This window comes from Petaurus breviceps, unplaced genomic scaffold (genome assembly GCF_028583685.1).
Source record: "Petaurus breviceps papuanus isolate PSGF00001 unplaced genomic scaffold, PetGlider_PUasm1.0 37, whole genome shotgun sequence".
NCBI lineage: Eukaryota > Metazoa > Chordata > Mammalia > Diprotodontia > Petauridae > Petaurus > Petaurus breviceps.
In genome coordinates this window covers 93,212,722-93,228,488 of record NW_027186296.1, presented here as the reverse complement: position 1 = coordinate 93,228,488, position 15,767 = coordinate 93,212,722, and the positions used below count along the sequence as shown (strand labels likewise).

Here is a 15,767-nt window from a genome sequence, read left to right as displayed (position 1 = left end):
CTTCTTCTTCTTCTTCTTCTTCTTCTTCTTCTTCTTCTTCTTCTTCTTCTATTACTACTACTACAATTAATTAACATTTATATAGCACTATGTTCCAAGTACTATGCCAACCTCATTTGATCCTCATAACAACCTTGGGAAGTAGATAACTTAGATAAACAGAGGTTAAGGGACTTTTCCAGGGAGACATAGCTAGTGAGTATCTGAGGCCAGATTTGACTCATGTCTTTCTGACTTCGGGCCCAGTTTTCCATCCATTGTGTCACCTAGTTGCCCCATATAAGCACCACAAGACCTGGAGATTCTGTAACTCCTTTAAGGTCACACATGTAGCACAGATTTCATATCCTTCAAAACATTTAATTGTGAGAGGCTTGATTATAGTAAGTACTCAATAAATGCCTTTTTTACACTATCTTAAAATATAAATATAGATGATTGAGTTTGCCAAGGTTACAAACTTTTCTTGTACTCTGGGAAGAAAGTAAGACGGACTGAGGAATGTGGCTCCTGAGTTGAAGTCCCTATTGTGAGAAGGGGAGAGAGTACTGGATGTTTCACAAGAACTGATTTTTAAGTTTTGGCCTCAAGTATGTCCAACTAAGGCCCTTCGAAGTAAATTCAAGAAATACAAACCCCAGAGAAATGGGAATGGGCTTTGTCTATGTATTTTAAAATATTGCCACATACTTAATATGGCATTTGCAAAACTAATTTGGCCACAACACTGATAGGTTTTAAAGATACTGACAGAACCCCAAATCAATCAACCAAAAACCAAGCATGTATTTAGCACCAACTATATGCCAGACACAGTGCCAGGTGATGATCAAGGTAATGTAGGGGTATAGAATGTCTCCAGAATAAAGGGATGCCAAGGAAATTTTCATGAAAAAGTGGAAGTTATTTTTACATGGAAAATGCCTCAGATCATAAGTGCTTTTGATACATAATTTTGTACTTAATATTATAGGAAGGAAAATATTGCTAGCCTCAAAATACTGTTATACAACCCTCGTGTACCAAGATTTTGTGGAGCACCATTTGGGAAACTGAATTTGAGCACAATACTGCATATTCACTGAAGCACTTGCTCTGTGAGGATAGTTAGCATGCTCAATTCAATTTAACAATTAAATCAGCACTTATTAAAAACCTACTATGTGCTATATGCAAATGCCTTTACTAAATACTGGAGATGCAAAGATAAGAAAAAAATCTTTAAGAAGCTTTTCTTTATCCTTCTATTCCCTTCTAGCCATTTATCTAGCATTTAATGGGTTCTCAGTAAATATTTTCTAAATGTGAAATAAATATATGAGGCAGCATGAGAAACCAGCCCAGAGTAAAATATTCCTTTCCTGCTTGTTTATGTTTAACTTTCCTCATATTTTAGCTCAATAGCAGTACTTGAACTATATTAGGCATTTCTAAAAACACATGGATTAGGATTATCTTGACCAGAGAGGATGGAGGAAGAAATTGGTTATGTGACCATTAAATAATTTTCCATATTAGTAACGAGGCATTTACCATGCAGCATTAATGCAATCATGATCATTTTGCAGTAACAACATTAATGAATCACAACCAAACTCTAAGATAACATGGCACAACTGTACTATAATATCATTCAGTCCAAAGTGTCCTTAATGGTATCGACCACATTGTTCTGTGGAACTAACTGCCATCTGTGATGCCATTTCCCTTAACTTTATGTTTTCCTAGAACCAATTAAATGTTTGCTACTTCTATGACATTGTAAGTTCATTCATCTCTCTGAGTCTCAGTTTCTCATCTGTACAATGAGAGACTTAGATTGATGATTTCTGTTTCCTCCTCCCTCTAAATTCTGATTCTATACTCCTTTGAAGCACATTAGGTAGAGACATACTTAAATAATTGGAATTTCATGATGGTAGAATCTCAGGGTCAAACTCTGACCTTTCCATGGACTTTTATTGAATGACACAATTACCAAACAAAATATCTTCAAAAGCTCAATTTTCCTAAAATAGTGTTTCATGAAATATTTTACATGTAAGCTAAAGGTAACAAGAAGATTGCTGACAGAAATCTATCTCAAAGTAGATTTTTTCTGGGTGAGCATTTTACATATATGCCTCTTCAATATTTTATATCACTCTTGGTTCACAATAAAAATACTTACATTTGTCCATTTGAAGTTTCTACAATGATCGTTGATGCTCCTACTCTGGGCAGGATTGGGATCACATTGTTGTTCCAAAGAAATTTAACTCTTTGAATTGTTTCAACGTCGAAATCTGAATCAAACTCATTAGAATGTATATAACCTGGTTGTAGGCTCCCCCTTGGAACAAAAGGAAATAACAAATTCAAGTACAGCAATCTCTACATATATATTTGCTTATAAAATCTATACATGATACATATTTTGCTAAGTAAATTGTGTTTCCAACATGTTAAACAAAAGGAAAAAAACCACACAAACATAGTTGCAATTTATACTCCCAAATGCCTCATAGTATTTTAACATGTTTTAGTCACAACTTTCTCCTACAATTTAATAAGTGATGACCTCATTAAATCTTTCCTCCATCTGTTGTGTTAGCAACATAATTATTTACTGATTATAAATTAAACACCTGGTGACAAGAACCAAAAAAAAATTCTCTTAGGAAATAAAGATAAATGATTTGCCCAGTAAGTAGCAATGCACCAAAGTTGGAAACCAAATACTAAAGTAGATTTCAGTGTGCAAAATTCAAAAGGAAGTCTTGTCACTAACTTCATTAAATATATATGCTAGTACCAAGTCAAATTTTGTAGCAGTAAAAATACAAACAATAATTTAGGTAAACATATTTATATGAAGTAATAATTCCAACATGTGAGATATATGATAATATTGAACTATTTGCTATTGAACTAAATGCTATTTCCATTACTTCCAAACAAAGAAACTTCTACTGTTCCAGTAACCTTTGCACCAGACAACACGACAGCTACCTTATATCTCCAACCTAGGGAGTAAGGTAGAAATAGAAATATGAAGAAATAAATATGTTAAATGCATAAATATAAATATGTAAATAGCAAGAAGTAGAGATTTTTGTAAAACAATTTAGATGGCACAAATGTAAAATGCACGTATTTTAATTATAGAATGCATGATTCTTTTTGGATACAAAGTTTTAAGTAATTCTTTTTTTTTTTTTTTGCAAATTTTTACTTCTTACTACTAAAGTGAATTAAAACTAAAGCCAAGAAGCTTTTTTATTTGCTTTTTGGAGGGGGACCAGCATGGCAATTGGGGTTAAGCGACTTGCACAAGGTCACATGGCTAGTAAGTGTTAAGTGTCTGAGTCTGGATTTGAACTCAGGTTTTCCTGTCTCCAGGGCAGGTGCTCTATTCACTCCACCAAGTAGCCACCCCTCAAGAAGCTTTTCTACCTAAGAGATTTAGACAGTGACTTTTTCTTCATAATGTTTTCAACTTCTGTTTGGCAATCCTTTTCTATTGAAGAACTTCTTTTGCCTATGATATAATGGGGGCCTAGCACTCATTTTTTTAAACTTACATAATTTTTATGCAACTGTGCCATATTAAAGGTGGAAGAAATGTTAGTGAACTTCTAGTGTAACCCCCTCATTTTTGTAGATGAGCACCTTAGAATCTTATGCAAATGAGAGTTATTATAAGAAAACCAGTGCTTAGATAATAATGATAATAACTATTATTTTTATAGCCCTTTAAAGTTTTCAGAGTGCTTTAATATATTATCTCATTTAGTACTCAAAATAACCTTGTGAAGGAAGTGCTATTCTTATTCCCATTTGAAAGAAGAAAAAGCTGAGACTTAGGTTGTGTGATGTTCAGGGTTGAATTCAAATCTTCTGGTTCCAACATCAGTCCTCAATGTACTTTGGACCAACTCAAAGTCACGCAGTTAATTAGTGACAAAAGTAGCCCAAGACTACAGTTCTGTTGTCTTTTCATCCAACATTTTTTTTTACCATGATCTTGTTCCTTGGGATTTCTGCTTTCTTAAAATAGCATTTCTTTTTAAACAGTCTATAATTGATATTTTTTTCACTAAATTAATCTGTCCTTTGACTCAATATGAAATTTTTCCAAATTTGTAAATTTTATATCAAGATAGTTGTTTTATTTGTGGTTACTTCACCAACTTAGAACTCACTATCATGATGCTTGACAGTTTATGAAATGTTTCTCTCACAACAAAAATTTGCCAAATATTATTATGGTACCCATATTATCAATGAAATAGACAATACTTTAAAATCATAAGTTGTTTGATGAGTATCAAATATTAATTTAAGCAGCTAGCAGAGCCTGGAATTGGTATGGTGACTCTAAGTTCAGTAGTCTTTCAGTCGTAAATTATTTTAATTATCATAAATTCAGAGTTGTAAAGGAATTTAGAGGCCATCTAGTCTCACATTGTCAGTTTCCAGATTAAGCCATTCCAGATAAAGCTATTATCAGATCCTTTATATACTCTCAGCTATGAATCAGCTGTTATTATATCTTAGAGAGTTGATCTTTCAGCAGTTATTGGATAAGCAGCATAAAAAAACCCTAACTGTCCAAACTGTTGTTTATTAACATTCACAAAAGAAAACATGGATATATGTTTAAGGACCATGAGGGCAGGTACCAATCTCACAACTACAGAATCTAAGAAATTTATTTTGTGAAGCCTCTGGGTACTTGGAAATCTGTTTCAAGAAGCATCTAAAACCAGAGGTGAGTTTCTACACCCGAGGAATTTAACAGTGAAACCCTGCTGTGGTGTCATCCAAATTTCTCAGGCCATAGAAAATCTACTACCTCCTCCTCTAAAATAACCATCAGTATCCAATAGTCATCTCCTAAATATGAGCATTCCCTTCCTTTTCCTGTTATGTGCTGGAGGAAATCTTTCCAAAATGCAACAATTTTGAGACAATTTCGAGCTTTGAAAATGAAGAAACTCAAATGGAAACTTATGAGCAAAATTACTGGCATCCCCAGTGTTGATATAAAAGACCTATCCCACCGCTATCATTTTACCAGCAAATCTGTTAGCATAGTGGCCCATCTGTGGACATCCTCCAGATGGACAAGGGAAGCACTTATTCTGACGAAAATACATAAATGGTTAATGAGAACATGTTATCTTTCCAGGTTTTACCTCCTTATACTCACCCCATCCATTCAATTATATAAAAAGCAAATATAATTCTGGTACCTTTATAACAGTTGAGAAAAATAATATTATATTTTAAAATATATGGAAGACTTATCCTATCCTCCATAATAATTTGTATAATATATTAAATGTTTGTTGAACTGGTAGCTTAAATTGAATGATGAAGGCAGCTGTCAATAAGCTTGTACTAATGTGGGTTAGCAGACCCTAACAATGGAATATGGAATTATGACCTTTCCTTGTCCCACCCAATAACTATAGATGGTATTTATACAGCATATAAAGTTTGTTATACACTTTACACATGTCATTTCCTTTGCTCCTTAACAACACAATCTGTAAGGTAGGTGCTACCATTTCCCCTATTTTACAGATGAGCAAACTAAGGATGAGAGAGATTTAATTAGTTGCCCAGGGTCCCATCACTAGTAGCTTTCTGAGGCAGAATTGGAATGCAGGTGTTTCTAAAACCAACACCAGTGCAGTGTCTATTGTGACATAACCACCAACTAGAACTTTAGATGTTTTTCCTTGTCAAATGACATTCATCATTGAATATTTTTAGAAAAAAATGTTTGTATGAACTAAAGAAAAGTTTTTTGGGGGGTCAGAGTCAAGATTGTGGTGTAGAAACAGGACTTCTGTGGGGCTCTGGCTCCCACATCCTCCAATTCATGTAAAAGGGGACTCTGAACAAACTTTGGAGCTACAGAACTCACAAAATGACACAGAGAAGCTAGCTTCCTGCTGAGGACAGCCTGGCAGGCCGGCAGGAAGCAGGCAGCACAGTGCTCTGGGAGCTGACCCCAGCCCCGCACCAGCTGGAAGTCTTAGCTCCAGGGAGGCCACAGCCAGCCTCAGGCTAGAGGGACTTCAGATCACCAACAGCTGTGGCAGTTTCCAGAATTATCAACCCATAGATGCTAAGGACAAAGTGAGAGATCAGTGAAGTGTGGACTTTGGGATCCAGTAGTTTGGGAGTACAGACTTGCCTTTACCCCCTGGAGGGAGAAGCTGCTGAGTTACCTCGGCCGTGCAGCCACCACCACGTGGCAGCTTCAGCTCCTGGCCTGCAGATTGTAAGGGGACCAAGCAGCCAGTCTGAGGGGTAATCACTCTTGCTTTAACCTGCTTGGATCTGGATTGAGGTATACAGTGGAGGTCTTAGGGTGTGTGACCAGCTTGCAAGAGCATGTGGAGGCTTCAGACAGGGCACCCAACTAATACCTTCAGCAGCTGAGAAAACCCCAGTGTTTGGGAAGAAGCTCCCCTGTCTGGTAGCAGAGTTCTACTTTGCAAAAAGTCCAAAAGTCAAGTAAATGAGTGGCAAAATGAGCATGCAAAGGAAGCAAAGCAAGCAGAGCGACCCAAATTTACACTCCTATTTTGGGGACAAAAAGGATCAAAGCATAGGACAGGAGGGAGACAATGAAGTCATAACTCCTGCACCAAAAGCTTCCAGGAAAATATGAGCTGATTACAAGCCATAGAGGAACTTAAGAAGGATTTTGAAAACCAAATAAGAGAAGTGAAGGAAAAATTGGGAAGATAAATGAGAACGATGAAAGAAAATTATGAAATGAGAGTCAACAACCTGACTGAAGAAAATAACACTTTAAAAAAACAGACTAACTCAAATGGCAAAGGAGGCTCAAAAAGCCAGTGAGGAGAAGAATGCCTTAAAAAGCCGAATTTTCCAGATGGAAAAAGAATCTCAAAAGCTCACTGAAGAGAATCATTCCTTCTAAATTAGATTGGAGCAAATGGAAGCTAGTGACTTTATGAGAAATCAAGATACTATTAAGCAGATCCAAACAAATGAAAAAATAGAAGGCAATGTGAAATATCTCATTGGAAAAACCACTGACCTGGAAAATAGACCCAGGAGAGATAATTTTAAAATTATTGGACTACCTGAAAGCCATGACCAAGAAAAGAACCCAGAAATCATCCTCCAATAAATTCTCAAGGATAATTTCCCTGATGTTTTAGAACCAGAGGGAAAAATAGAGGTTGAAAGAATCCATCAAACACCTCCTGAAAAAAATCCCCAAAAGAAAACTCCTAGGAATATGATAGTCAGGTTACAGAATTCCTAGATCAAGGAGAAAATATTACAAGCAGGCAGGAAGAAAAAATTTACATATTGTGGAAATAGAATCAGGATAACACAGGATCTGGCAGCTTCTACACTGAGGGATTGAAGGGCTTGGAATATGATATTCCAAAAGTCAAAGGAGCTGGGATTAAAACCAAGACTCACATACCCAGGAAAACTGAGTATCATGTCTCAGGGTAAAATATGATCAGTTAATGGAATAGAGGACTTTCAAGCATTCTTGATGAAAAAGACATTCAGATACAAGAAGCAAAAGAAGCTTGAGAAGGTAAACAGGGAAAAGAAATCATAAGGAACTTATCAAAGTTGAACTATTTACATTCCTATGTGGATAAATGATAATTGTAACTTATGAAACTTTTCTTAGTATGAGGATAGTTGAAGGGAATAGAAATATGTATATACACATACATATATGTCTATAAAGGCGAGTATATGGGCAAATGAATACATATGTGAATGTGTATATATATATGTGTGTAGATAGATAGATAGACAGATAGAGGGCATAGGACCAATTGAAGAGGAAGGGATGACACTTAAAAGGTGAATTTAAGAGGTGAGAGAGGAATATAATGAGAGCAGATGGAGAGAGACAGAATGGGGTAAACTATCACATATAGAAGAGGCAAGGGAAAATGGTAACAATGGAGGGGAAGAACAGGAAGGCAAAAAGGAATGGATCAACCTTATTCTCATTGAATTTGGCTTAGTGAAGGAATGACATACATACTAAATAGGGTACCTCACCCTACAGCAGAGTAGGGGTGAAGGGGATGAGAGGGGGTGATGGAAGGGAGAGCAAGCTGGGGGGGAGGAATTTGGAAGCACCCACTTTTGAAAAGGGACAGGATCAAAGTAGAAAATAGAACAAGTGTGAGGTGGGATAGGAGGGAGGGAAATATAGTAAGTCTTTTACAATATATCTACTATGGACATGTTTTGCATAGCTAAACATGTTCAACCCGTATCGAATTGCTTATTTTCCCAGTAAGGGTGGGTGACAAGGAAGGAAGGGAATGAATCTGGAATTCAATGTTTTAAAATCAAATGTAAATCAAAGTTTTAAAATCAAATATTTATATATATATATATATATATATATATATACTTTTATTAATATTATTTTACATGTAACTTGGAAATAAGATATATAGACACTGGGGCATAGAGATCCACTGTGCCCTACTGGAAAGTTAGAGGCTGTATGGGAGAAGGTATGTGAGAAGCAGGCTGGAGGATGGGATATCCAGTGGGATAGCTATTTTGGGGTAGTGGGTAGGGGAAAAATGGGGAGAAAATTTGTAACTCAAAGTCTTTCAGAAATGAATGGTGTAAACTAGAAGTTAATAAATCATTTGATAAAATAAATAAATAAATCAGAAAAAAGAAAGCTTTTTTAAAAAAATAATTGGGTGAACCTAATCAATATTTGTGATCTAAGATCACAACACAATAATGCTGCACTACATACCTGAGCAAACTTTTTCCTCTTTATAAGTAATTTAAAATTTTGTTAAAATTATGCCACAACCCTAGACGAAACTGAAAAATTAAATGTATTATCAAAATATTAAATGATACATATTTTTGACAAGTTTTCTGATTTTAATTACATTTTTCAATTTAGCAGCAGATAGACATTAGCTCAGATTTCTATATGCTTTCTTCTTTTCAAAAATGGCTCCCAAAGAAAGTTTCTTAAATGACCTAAAATGAAACAAATACTTAACCAGTAGATATAAGGAAAAGGAAGAATGAGATAATCATTAGAGGAATTTAAACCAAAATGAAAATTTATATATATATATATTCTCTGGACTATGCTAATGATCATTATGTGATTAAAATTGGGTTTATGTGACTTAAGGTAGAATCATCATGTAGCAACATTGATTCAACATATAGTGTTTGTAGAAAATAATACTAGAAATCTATAAATTTTATACCTAGAGGGGTCTTAGAGAAATCTGGCCCACTCTGCTCATTTTCCAGATAAATAATTGGAACTCTAGAGACAATGTTGTAGGTCATGTAGTGTCAAAATACAATGGGAACCCAGGCTGTATAATTTCTAGTTCAGCAATCTTTCTACCACATCACCATGTTCTCACCTACTCTATAGAAATTTAGGAGTATGGGAGACTTGGGTATATACTTCATCTACTTGTTCTCAAGGATTGAAGGAACCAAAGGTATTTATTCTGAAGAAGAAAAGATACAGGAGCCACCTGATAACTATCTTCAGAATTAAGAGATATTGATCAGAAATGTTCTATTGGGGTGCAGTGGACAGAACCAGGAATTATAGGTAGGACAGAAAAGAGACTTCATGTCAGTAAAAAATACTAACAATTAGAATTTCCTATAGTGCAATGGGTTGGTGATGAGACCCCCTTGATGGAGGATTTTAATAGTCCCTGTATGGTCACTTATCCCGCATTTTGTAATAAGGATAGCTTTCAAGTATAGTTTGCATTAAATGGCCTCTAATTGTCCTTGTTCTTTCCAGGTCTGTTACTCTGTGTAAAGAAAGGCCTCTCTTTGGTTCTTGACATATAATTTCATTTATAAGGAAGTTCATGGTAAGGAAACACCCTCTATCAATGCAGATCAGCTGCTTTCCAGAACACTAAGAAGTTAAGTTACCTGCCCAAGGTCAAGCAAATGTGTGCCAGAGGTAGGAGGAAAACCCAGCTTTTATGGACTTGGAACCCAAGTTCTCTATGAAGCATGTGGTACTGATTCTCATGACAAGCAATTACTGCCTCAAAAACTTTGTAAGAAGCACATGGGTATCCAGAAAAGCCACCAGGGTTGAGGATGCTATCTGAATAATACTTGTAACTTCGCAGGTGAAGTTACAAGAATACATACAGTTATTCCCTTAAACTATTCTCATACTGAAAAAAGTTTCATAGGTTACAATTATCATTTTTCCATGTAGGAATGTAAATAGCTCGACTTTGATAAGTTCCTTATGATTTCTTTTCCCTACCTTCGAATGCTTCTCTTGCTTCTTGTATCTGAATGTCAAATTATCTATTCAGCTCTGGTTTTTTCATCAAGAATGCTTCAAAGTTCTCTGTTTCATTGAATAACCATATTTTCCCCTGAAACATGATACTCAGTTTTGCTGGGTAGGTGATTCTTGGTTTTAATCCCAGCTCCTTTGAGCTCTGGGATATCATATTCCAAGCCCTTCGATCCCTCAGTGTAGAAGCTGCCAGATCCTGGGTTATCCTGATTGTATTTACAAAATATTCAAAATACTTCTTCCTGGCTATTTTTAATATTTTCTCCTTGATCTGGGAATTCCAGAACCTGGCTATCATATTCCTAGGAGTTTTCTTTTTGGGATCTTATTTCAGGAGGTGATTGGTGAATTCTTTCAACCTCTATTTTGCTCTCTGGTTCTAAAACATCAGAGTAATTTTCCTTGAGAATTTCTTTTTTTTTTAAGCAATTGGGGTTAAGTAACTTGCCCAAGATTACATGGCCAGTCTTTTTGTGTGGGTGTTAAGTATCTGAGGCCGGAATCAATCCATGGTCCTCCCGACTCTGGGGCCGATGCTCTTACTCACTGTGCCACCTAGCCACCACTCCTTGAGAATTTCTTGAAGGATGATTTCTAGGTTCTTTATTTTTTGATCATGGCTTCCAGGCAGTCCAATAATTTTTAAATGATCTCTCCTGGATCTATTTTCCAAGTCAGCAGCTTTTCCAATGAGATATTTCACATTGCCTTCTATTTTTCATTTGTTTGGATCTGTTTAATAGTATCTTGATTTTTCATAAAGTCAATAGCTTCCATTTGCTCCAATCTAATTCTGAAGAAATGATTCTCTTCAGTGAGCTTTTGAGATCTTTTTTTTAAAGCAATTGGGGTTAAGTAACTTGCTCAAGGTTACATGGCCAGTTATTTTGTGTGGGTGTTAAATATCTGAGCCTGGAACCGAACCCAGGTCTCCTGATTCTGGGGCTGGTGCTCTTACTCACTGTACCACCTGGCCACTCCAGCTTTTGAGATTCTTTTTTCCATCCAGAAAATTTGGCTTTTTAAAGCATTCTTCTCCTCATTGGCTTTTTGAGACTCTTTCCATTTGAGTTAGTCTATTTTCCAAGGTGTCATTTTCTTCAGTCAGGTTGTCAACTCTCTTTTCATGATTTTCTTTCATCATTCTCATTTCTCTTCCCAATTTTTCCTATATGTCTCTTATTTGGTTTTTAAAATCCTTCTTAAGCTCCTCTATGGCCTGTAACCAAATCATATTTTTCTTGGAAACTTTTGGTGCAGGAATTCTCACTTCATTGTCTTCCTCTTGTTTGTTCCATGCTTTGATCCCTTTTGTCCCCAAAAAAGGAGTCCTAAGTCAGATTGCTCTGCTTGCTTTGCTTGCTCATGTTGCCACTCAATTATTTGACTTTTGAGCTTTGTTCCACAGTAGAACTCTGCTTCCAGAGAGGAGAGCGTTTTCTGAAATTGCTGGGGTTTTCTCAGCTGCCAGAGCTATTAGATGGGTGCCCTCTCAAAAGCCTCCACTGGCTCTGACACACTGGTCACAAACCCCAGAACCTCCACCCTAGACAGCAATCCAGATCCAAGCAGGTTAAGCAAGAGCAATTACCCCTCAGACTAGTTGCTTGGTCCCCCTACAATCTGCAGGCACCTGGCCACAGCCACTGCCCCTCATCTGCTTCTCCCTCCAGTGGCAGAGGCTGGACCATAATCCTGGATCCCCTGTTCCCAAATTTCACTTATCTCTCACTTTGTCTTTAGCATTTATGGGTTGATAATTCTGGAAACCACCACAGCTGCTGGTGATCCATTCTTTTGAACTCCCTCCAACTGGGGCTGGTTGTGACTGCCCTGAGGCTAAAACCATGGGCTCATGTGGGGCTGGGCTCTGCTCCCAGCAGGATGAGATGTACCCTTCCTGCCAGTTTGCTGGGCTGTGTTCAGCAGGAGGTTTGTTTCTCTTTGTCACTTTGTGGGTTCTGTAGCCCTAAAGTTTGTTTAGAGCCATTTTTTATTGGTATGTGAGGTGGTTATGGAGGGGGCATATAGAGTTTTCTTGCTTCTATGCTGCCATCTTGGCTCCACCCCCAAAAGATGCAATATTATATACATGTTACGTGTATGATGCTCATAGCAGGCAAATGAAGGAGCTTTTTAATATTTTACATAACATTAAAAAGATCACCAAGTTCCCATCATGTTCATCCTTATGTCTTAATTATATCACGGCAATGTTAGCATAATGTTGCAGGCTTCTCCATTTTAGTCCTACCTGTGATTCATCCAATGAGACCATTTGATCTTCTCCCAGACTCTCCAGCAATATGGGATCCCAGACTGTGGCCAATGATGTGGACATTGGAAAAAGAGTATCCAAGCTCATTCTGATGAGAAAAAAAAGACTTTCAGAAATGACTAGATTGGTATTAGTGATGTGTTCATGACACACTCTTTGAGAATTTTTATTGAGAATGGCTTCTCACTACTACTCAATGGATTTTAAACAATTTTTAACTTTGCAAGAAGCACAAATATTATTCATATTTGTCTCTTTTTCTGTACTTCTTGTCTTAAGCAATATGTCTTTGATATGATTTTGTCATGTTTTTGAGATGGGGAGGATTTGATACTAAACTCACCATCTAAAATTGTTAGAAACTTCCCAAAGATTTAGAATAAGAAGTGATAAGGAAGAAATTACTCAAACATCTACAATTTGAGTTTCAGATATTTCTCTTGTCTTTCAGTGATAAAGAGCATCTTAGGATTGTGGATTTAATGGTGAAAGGGCCCTCAAAAATCATATAGTCCAATCATTTACATATTAAGAAATGGAAACCCAGAAAATTGGCTAGCACAAGCTCACACAAAGAAGGTAAATAGTAGAGCTGGGATTTGAACCCAGGCCGTCAGACCCTAAATCAAGCATTCTTGCCACTGTACCCCACTGCTTCCCAGCATTTCTTAAAAGCTGATATTTACACATGCACAAATAATTTGACCCTTGATAACTCTCTAGGTACCATAGTTTTTAAAACTAGCAAAATTCAGTCAGCCCAATGGTGAAAATCACTTGTAGTAGGTTGGGAAGGGGTTCAAATTAAACTAGTTGCTTGTTTTTTTTCTTAAAACTTAACTGAACAGGCAATTTAGTCAAAATGGAAAAATAGGTTTGTGTTCATAATAATAATGACAATGATAATATCATTCATATAATTCTTTAAAGTTTGCAACACACTTTAAAAATACTGTCTCATTTTATCCTTGGGGCAGCCCAGGAAAGTAGATGCTATTATTATCCTCACTTTTCAGATGGGGGAAACTGAGGCAAAAAGAAGTTAAGTGACTTACCCAGGGTGCCACAGCCAGCGTCAGAGGCCAGATTTGAACTCAGTCCTCCTGACTCAGGATCTAGCCCTATATCCACTGAGGTGCCTTCATCTTTGTTTGCAGACAACAATCCAAATGCAGATACACTACTGTTACCTTCTGGTCAACCAAAACAAACTCAAACCTTTGTATGGAAAGATTCATGATGACCTCTAGAAATTGTATGGGCACAGCATTCAGAGAACAATAGACAGAGAGTAAGCGATAGCATGAAGACACCTAGTTAGCTTGAGATAATCCACAAAACAGGCTATTTCAGCCCCTACTACTTGAACATTTTGTAGGGCTTGGGAATATAAAGTCCATGAACCCTTTCTCCAGTCCACACAGATGCAATTTAACTCTTCTGCTTTAAATAAGGTCCAGAACAAATACAAGAGAAATAGTTAAATCATCAAGGGAGTGTTAGAACACCCATTTTTAAAAGTTTTTTTTTTGCTTATCACTAACAAATACTAATGAACTATATTTTCTATGTATTGTTTGTTCAAGATCTTAAAAGCTATGAAGAAATATATCCATTAACAATAATAAAAACAATAATAAAAAAGAAATATCCAATAACAATAATAATAATTAAGGATGGTACAATATTAAATTACTACTCTTTGATGTTTAACATTCTCCACTATTAATTTGACCTTACTGAAAACTGCTACCTGAAGTTCAGCAAGGATTCTAATGAGGGATTCCATTGCAGCAAGTAGAGAAATGCATATCATGGGAAAATGCAGGAAATATGATATACAATGTGTTGCTATTATTAAGCAATAACAGGGAGAGGTATATGTACAGAGATTTCCCCTAGTAGGCCCTTTAGAGATGAGTATAATTACTAAGTGAAAAAGTTTGTTTGTTTTAAAATATCCTGTTTTCAATGAAACTAAAGGGATTTTGGGACAAACTCATATAATTATCTTTACAGCTACGTCATTGAAAAGGTATTTCACATGAAAAAACATATCCTACAGCTATGCAGTTCAAACCTTTGATGCTACTAAGCATGTGTACCTTCCTATAGAACTATAACTAGAATGGGGTAAATGGGGCTTTGCTCCAGGCAGCTGATATCCCAGGTAGGAGGTGAAGGGGACTATGGGATGCAAACACCTCTGGCTACAGTCCTGTAGCTATAGTCTACTTTCCTGATGACCAGTTTCCTCTCTCCCCCCAGTCCCAAACCTAGCATGAAGAAGTGATAGGACGATTTGGGGTTACTCCCATGGGGAGTAATGGTTTTTCTGTGCCACCTTAGCCCTCACTCACCAAAATAAATTTGCCATGGAAGAATTAGTCTAGTTATGGCTCTGCAGGTGACTCCTATCCTCCCATCTAGGCTTCTGTAACAACAATGCAATATTCACAATGCCTATGGTGACTATAAATATACTGGTATAGTTATTAATTGCAAAGCATAATAGACTCTCTATCTGGGGGACATAGCCAGAACATTTGTTCAAATACCATAAATCTGAGTTCCAAAATCAGAGAGTCAAAGCCATTACAGTAACCATGGAGTTGGCACACACTGTTAATGCAGTAAACACCCACATTCTTAAGCCTTCAGAATAAAACAGGCTCCCTTAGGCAAAGATCCTCCTCTCCTCACTCACAGTAACTGCTCAGCCTCCACACAGCTTGCTCCCAGCAGTTCTAGCTCCGCTCAGTTCTCATCCCTGGCAGTCCTCAGCAGAAATTCTGGCTGGCTCTCAGAAGAAGTTTGCTGTGCCACAGCCACTTCCAGTCACCACGCTGACTCCAGCCTGGCCCCTACTCACCTCTGGCTCCTTCCTGCCTCACCCCTTCCTGCTATATCAGCAACTTCAAGGGGCATGGAAGATCTTCAAATCCCATTACCATTATAGCTTCTTACAAAGAAAGACTTCTTATCTCCTGAGAACCATGTCCCACCAGCAGATGAGGACCTCAAGCAACAAGCCCAAGCACAACTGGATAAGAAGCTTTGAGGAGACTAGACAATCATTCAACAGCCTTTCAACCCTCCTATGCCTGACTTCAGAAGTCTAGAACACAAGAACTT

General features: G+C 37.0%; 1 pseudogene; it reads right to left on the bottom strand.

Annotated features, from left to right (window-relative positions):
• LOC138168360 (pancreatic triacylglycerol lipase-like) overlaps nucleotides 1-15,767 on the bottom strand; it is a 24,657-nt pseudogene that overhangs the window by 618 nt on the left and 8,272 nt on the right.